At 36.1% G+C, this 7,005-nt stretch overlaps 1 pseudogene; it reads right to left on the bottom strand.

Moving 5' to 3' along the window:
• Window positions 1-269: 269 nt before the first annotated feature.
• LOC116550634 lies at window positions 270-3,018 on the bottom strand (annotated as a pseudogene).
• Between the last annotated feature and the right edge of the window lie 3,987 nt (window positions 3,019-7,005).

Below are 7,005 nucleotides of genomic sequence, written 5' to 3'. Positions count from 1 at the left end.
TTTCTACTTGTCTTAGTGCATTTCTTTTGTCTCCTCCTGAGTTGCATTATTTTGATCTATTCTTTATTTTTGTGTGCAAACAATGTGCCAGTGAAAATGAAAACTATCTCACGTGTAGAAAAAAAAAAGTCTGGATTTTAAAAACCAAGAGCTAATGACATCCTTATTAAATTGCACCACCTTATTCAAGTAAAAAACGACATAAGCCCTAGTGATAAAGGCAAAACACATTTCATGAAGAATGTAAAGATAACTGTCTGCTGAGTGTTTTAGTTCACATGTTTTAAAATGCTGCTGCAGGTTTTATGAGGAAAACGAGGGGAATATTTCCTAGCAAAATGTGGGAATGTGGCCTGTGGTGACCCGAGGGGACCGCGAAACTGCAGGATGCCTGTGGACTCGAGGTTCTTGTTAAAGAGCAATTCATCACGGTTGTTCGAAATCCTTCGTTTCCCCTTTCCCCAAGCTTCCCATCCTCTACTAGCTAAGTTTCTATTATTTCAGTGTCTTTCTTCCTGTTACATAACTTGTCTAAGTAACTAGTGCAAATGTTTTTCTTCTCAACTCATTCATGTTTTCTTACCTCACAACAAAACTGATTTGTGATAAAACAGTTCTCCCACCACTCACAAACTAGCTGCCTCAAGAAGACAGGTACAAGACTTCCCACTGAGGCAGATTTGCCATTTCTTTTTTCTATTTTTCTCAGCTTACTGTCTTTGATATCAAACATTTCAATTCTAGTTGGGACACTGACCTATTTGAGTCATTTAATTTCTCAACAACATCAGTAGGCTCGTGTTGTGAACTAAGTAGAGTAGTTCCTGCAATAAAGGAATCAAAATCAAACCCCTGATTTATTTCCCTATGTTTTTCAACCAGTTACTGTGAGGCTTCCTCTAACATTACCTGGGCTTTAGCCAATCCATTCCTTTCGCATTTTCACTTGCCTTTTTTTAATCAGATTTATTTTTCTCTGCTTTATTCTTTCCAATTGGAAAGATGTATAGTAACCTTGGGTTCATAGTAATGATTAACTGTACTTGCTCTTCAAACTAAGTTATCTAAATATGATGAACTGGCTTTGTAGCTACAAATGTGGCTACCCCCCCAAATCACTATTTGTTTTCACGATAATCTGGGTACTTCCAAAAAGGCTCAGTAGAGCTATTAGATCCTCCAGATATTTTATACTTTTCCCAATGTTCATCCAGATATTTGTGGGGATCAATGTGTACTTCTTCTTCCTCAGTGATGTCAGACAGAGCTCTTGGATCAAGAGGAACTTCATCAATATCAAAGTGGTTATGTTCAGGCATTCTGAAAATTAACAATCATACCTTTCCCAGTTATAAATGTGACAGTGAGTTTCATCCATAAGCAAAATATCATAAAGTTTATCTACAATATGAAAAAGATTACTTGAAATTGGCTTATCCGTTGGAAAATAATATATGCTCATGTAATGATGGGAGAGTGCTTCTTCTGCTGTTAATCCATCTGTGGGGATAAATGTCAAAATTTGTTCCAGGAAACCCAGTGCTTTTCAACTAATTCCCTGAAGCAGCTGAGTTAAAGGTTTGTGTGTTTCAGTCATGCCATTTCTAATATAAACTGGAATTACACCAAGAAGTTCCTGACGATCTTCCTTATGCATAACAGAAATAGATTCTAAAATCAGCTGCATCTGTTCAAGTTCATGTGCACCTGCAAATAGGGTGTTACCAGTCAGCATTTCAGCAAAGATGTGCCCTGCAGCCCACAATGGTTTTATTATAACTGTTAGGAAAAACTGAAAGATGTGGCGATCCGTACCATTTAGCTACCAATCCTTCAGAAAGATGACCCTTATGAGAATAATGAGGATCCAGGACCTGTGCAAGACCAAAGTTTCCTATCTTCAGCGCCACGACTTCAGTGTTAATGAAAACATTAGCTAGTTGGAGATATCTGTGCAACACATTTGCAGAGTGATATACCTAAGTCGCCATAGCAGCTGATACATGAAAATCCTGGCATGCTCTTCCAGTAAAGGGTCCTGCTTCAGCACATTAGCCAAGTCTGTCTCCATGTCATTCTGAAAAATGAAAATATTGTTAAGTTTGGTAAGAGAGCTCACATCGTTTGTTAATTGACTTCCACTGGTACCAGGAATTTCAAACAGTTTCACAATGTTATGATGTCAAATCTTCTAATAATTTTGATTTCACGTAGAGCATGTTTGAGACTCTGGGGATCAGTAAGGACAATTTTCTTGATGGATACTCTTTTGTCACAGCCATTGCTACAGCAGAAATAAACAAGCTATTGCCTCCACAACCCGATAGTTTTAAGTCCATGTATCCAGAGCCCAGATCAAAACCATGAATGTTCATGAGACTTTCTAATTTTTCTGCCAGTTTGAAACCTTACTATTGAGTTTTCCTTTTGAATTGTGGAACTTGTGTAAATAAGGAATAAAACTGACATCAAAAGGAAAGATATTTTGAACAGAAAGGGGAAAAATAATTCTGCTTCCACAGCAAGATGGTTTCTTGATGTTCATTGCATATTCCAAACAGGCTTGTTCAGTTCCTCTTAGATATAAAGCTCAAAAGCTCTACTCATATTGAGAATTTAAAAGACTGTGGTACTCATAGTTCCAGAAAGGGGCAGCAACTCTGCATATATTTAAAGAAAACACTCAAGAAGCTCAAATGGAATGAAATGATATATTATGCACTCAGATTTACTGTGCTAAACGATTTAACATTTAACAAAAATATGAATAAATATGCGCCCAACACAACAGGCCTCTATGAACATTCTCCTCACAGTGCAAACACATTCAATGTTGGACTGGCCCTGAGCAGCATTGTTCTAAGGTGCTGGTGAGCACAATTTCCATTTTGCTTCTTTTCTTCCTTTGTTGCTATATATTTCATCAGAGAGCCTTGGCGGCTGTTGGTTAACAGATGTCTTTTGTTAGTAATCAGGTGGCCCCGGCTCACCACAATCACCACCAATGCTACTGTCCATTTCACTCTGACACGACGGGATCTCTACTCATTGAGAGAGTGTGGCCCACAGACAGCCCCCAGCGTGGGCTTACATCTCCAGCTGTACTGGCGGCAGCAGCAGCTGCTTTGCCACAGTTGCTGTCATGCCAAACTCTATTTCTTTAAACGCTTAACTTTTTTCCTTCCGTTAACTACATTTATTTGGAAAGGAAGTGAAAACTGTGGAGTATTAAAATACAGTGAGGGATGTAATACTCAAATGCCTCCCACAAACCAGCAGCTTCAGCATTACCAAAGAACTCAGTAATTTAAAGTTTTGCACCCCATTCCAGACCTATGGAACATGAATCTGAAGAAGAGGCCCTGAAATCTGCCATAGGGAGTCTTTCAAATGATTCCAATATGCTCAAAGGTTTGAAAATTATCGACATGTGGAGTAAAATGGAGATGTTTATGAACAGAGTTCAGGTAACTTAGCAAATTTTGCAGGTTAAAAAGGCTCTTTGCTGTTTTGTTGATTTGTTGTTTATTTTAATTATTATTATTATTATTATTATTATTATTATTTTAGATGGAGTCTCATTCTGTCACCCAGGCTGTGTAGTGCAGTAGCATGACCTCGGTTCACTGCAACCTCTGCCATCTGGATTCAAGTGATTCTCCTGCCTCAGCCTCCTGAGTAGCAGGGAGTACAGGGGTGTGCCACCATGCCTGGCTAATTTTTGTATTTTTAGTAGACAGAGTTTCATCATTTTGGCCACACTGGTCTCCACCTCTTGATTCCAACTTATCCTCCCCACTGGACTTCTAAAGTGATGAGATTACAGGTGTGAGCCACTGCCACCCGCCACCTCATATTTAAAATTAAAATATATGATAACAATAGAACAAATAATGGATGGGAGAAAATGAAAATAAAATGTTTTCAGGTCCTTATTCTGAAATTAATGGAGTATAAAACTATCAGAATGTAGATACTCAATAACTAAGGATGTATATTTTAAATTAGCCTGCCACCACGCCTGGCTAATTTTTATTTTTATTTTTTATATTTACTAGAGACAGGATAAATTGTTTTTCAGATCAAACATTTTACCAACTTCCATTTGCCTCAACTGAAGTTCAGATTATAAGTAGCAATCAAATTTCCAAGTTGATTTTTGCAATCTTAAGTTAAAATGATCCTTGGTAATATATAAGTGAGAATTATTATTTGTCTCTTACAGAATCCATATCAGGTAATGGTTACGCAAACCACTAAATTTTCAAAAGCTTGTATTATTACTTATTGTGATTGGTTCCTTTTTTTCCCAAATGTTCCACATTTCCCAAAATTGTAAAATTCTGGTAATTTTATTTCTTTGATAGTTCTCACAGTGATCATCTCCTCTACAATACCACAGCTTCACAAGATCCACTTCCTCATTATTTGTTGGCTGGTGTCCTCTCGTAGACAGCTTATTCTTTTCTCATCAATTTATCTCACTGATCAGCTGACAAAAGATCCTTATCAAATACATAACTCCTGATGTTTATATTTTTTAACCTTTATCATCACTTGCAATGATATTCTTCTCAGTATGTATCTCAAAGGCATTATTTCCTTATAATAATTGTTGTTTGTGTGGCCTCTTCCATAATTAACAACTTTTGTTCTGTGTATCACAGACAACATACAGAATGTCATGAAGAAGTCTTGGAAATCAGATTATTTGAGATCTTTTACTAATACCTTCAACATTACATATTCTGTGTCTATATGAAATTTCTACTCAGAAACAAGAAAAATTAATATTTTACACAATATTCAAGAATGAAGAATCCACACTGCTTGCTTCTAGCTATCACTCTAAAGCCAACTTCAATCACCTGATATAAACAGCTATCTATTTCTTAGGTCAAAATATTTTTCCATGACTCCTAAAAATGCTTCTTCATGAGTTCAGGACTAAACCCAGCATATAATTTTGGGCTATGTTATGAATGTTTGTGTGGAAGAGATGAAAACCCACAATAAAATGTAACTCAGAAGTATAATATATTTAAAATCAAAGAGTTAGAAGGCTATGGCTATGTTCTAAGTAAGAGGTAATATGGTTAGGATTATCACAGCAGAAAGTGAAAGTATTTGCACTATGGATATATGTATAAGCTTTAGCCAAATAATTTGATAACACTGGATTTAGGATGAGAGCATACAAAAGAATTCAGTGCTGACTGAGGATTTTGCCTGAACAACACATAAAATAGGGGAATATTGGGGGAAAGACTTGTTGTTGTTGCTGTTGTTTTTTGTTTTTGAAAGTGAAAATCAAGAATTTAGTATTGGTTATTTTAATGTGCAGGTGGTAATTAGTATTCCAAGAGTCTATTTTAAATAGCAGGTTGAAATGTGAGCATCAACAGCTAGAGGCATGATATGGGGGATATATATTGTGCTAACCCCCAAATCTCTCTGTCTTAACAGAATAGTTCTTAAATAATGGTTCAGTAAATGTTGTGTGACTCACTAAATGGCACTGTGACAAGTCTCCTATCATTTTGTGATTCCATCATCTTAAGCACGATACCTCTATACAGCCATCACAGAAAGCAATAGAGAATATAGACTATTATATAGGAGTATTTTACCTAGTACTGAAGAATTCTATATACTTCTTCATACATAACATAAACCAGAAGTCAGTCACCTCGTGCTTAACTAAATTCAGAGGAAAGTTGAGAAATGTTTTTCTTCTGTTCATGAAGAAAAAAATGTGACCAGTAAATCCTCAGCAATCTGTGACAATCTGTGTAATGAATAAGCAAGCTAAGAAGGATCTCTTTATAAGATTAATTTTACTGTGTCTAGAGATTTTTTTTTTAACTCTGCAGGGGAGGAGTTTCTTTTGACACAGGTAAGCTTCTGGGCAGAGATGTCTTGTACCATAGAACATAATGAAACAAGACTTGGCCATACTATACAAGGGATTGGAAAGGGAATTTAGGAAAGGTATCTTGTATTCTAAGGGAAGGATATTTGTATAGGAAAATCTTGTGCTGCAAGAGGTCTTCAGACAGGGACATTTTGTTGTAAATGGTTGTGTTACCTTAACTGAGAGAAACAATTGTGTCAAATTTTGCTTACAGGCTGAGAAAGATGACTTCTGAGAAATTACCATTGGATTCAACATTTAGAAGTTAATTGCTACTTGAGACAGCTGTAGGGACAGAACTCTGGGCCGAAAAGATAGAATAAATATTACCGTTGTAAAAATGAGCAGAGAAAAGAGTGAATAATTATAGGACTTATAGGGTCATGGTAGGGATTTTTTTCTTTTTTTGCTTTCTTCATGTATGCTTGTACATACAAGACTGATTCAGGAAAGATGCAGTAGTTAATTATGAAGAAGTAAGTGGGAAGAAATCCATATATAATGAGATTAGATTATCAAATGTGTTCAATCCAGCGCACTAGAAGACCTGGCCTTGGACAGGACAACAGGTGGTACCTCAGTACATCACTCATTTAGGGAACTTAGTGACTCTGGTAGCTCTGTGTATTTTATTTTGGTTACTAACCCCCTACAAGCAAAATATTAGGGGACTAGAGGACATGTACTGGAAAGTCATGAGTGTAGGAAGCTTGGATGTCAATGAAGATGTCATTATTGGCAATGTTCTAGGGTTTTACCATGGAATATGGCTGAGTAAATGAGAAGAAAGTTATTTGGTGGTGAATTCAAGGATTTAAAGATGTATAATGTATGTGACAGTATCAAATATAGCTTTATTTACTTCTAGAGTTTTTAGGATAAATTTCTCTGCAGAAGACTCCTGTCTCATACAAATAGATCAAAGTGATAAACTGAACCCTAAAGCATAAAAATCACTGTAGATATTGCAAACTCTTGCTTAATGACTTACAATAAATTACTTCTGCTTTTCTGACTGACAATAAAAATGGAGAATTAAAAGTTAGCTAAATTAAATTTAAAATTTAACTGGTTATGTTTGACATAGTAAT

This window comes from Sapajus apella, unplaced genomic scaffold (assembly GCF_009761245.1).
Source record: "Sapajus apella isolate SASKATOON/1434 unplaced genomic scaffold, GSC_monkey_1.0 scaffold8, whole genome shotgun sequence".
Classification (NCBI taxonomy): Eukaryota; Metazoa; Chordata; class Mammalia; order Primates; family Cebidae; genus Sapajus; species Sapajus apella.
The sequence above is the reverse complement of the archived record's forward strand: the minus strand, read 5'-3'. Positions and strand labels throughout refer to the sequence as shown.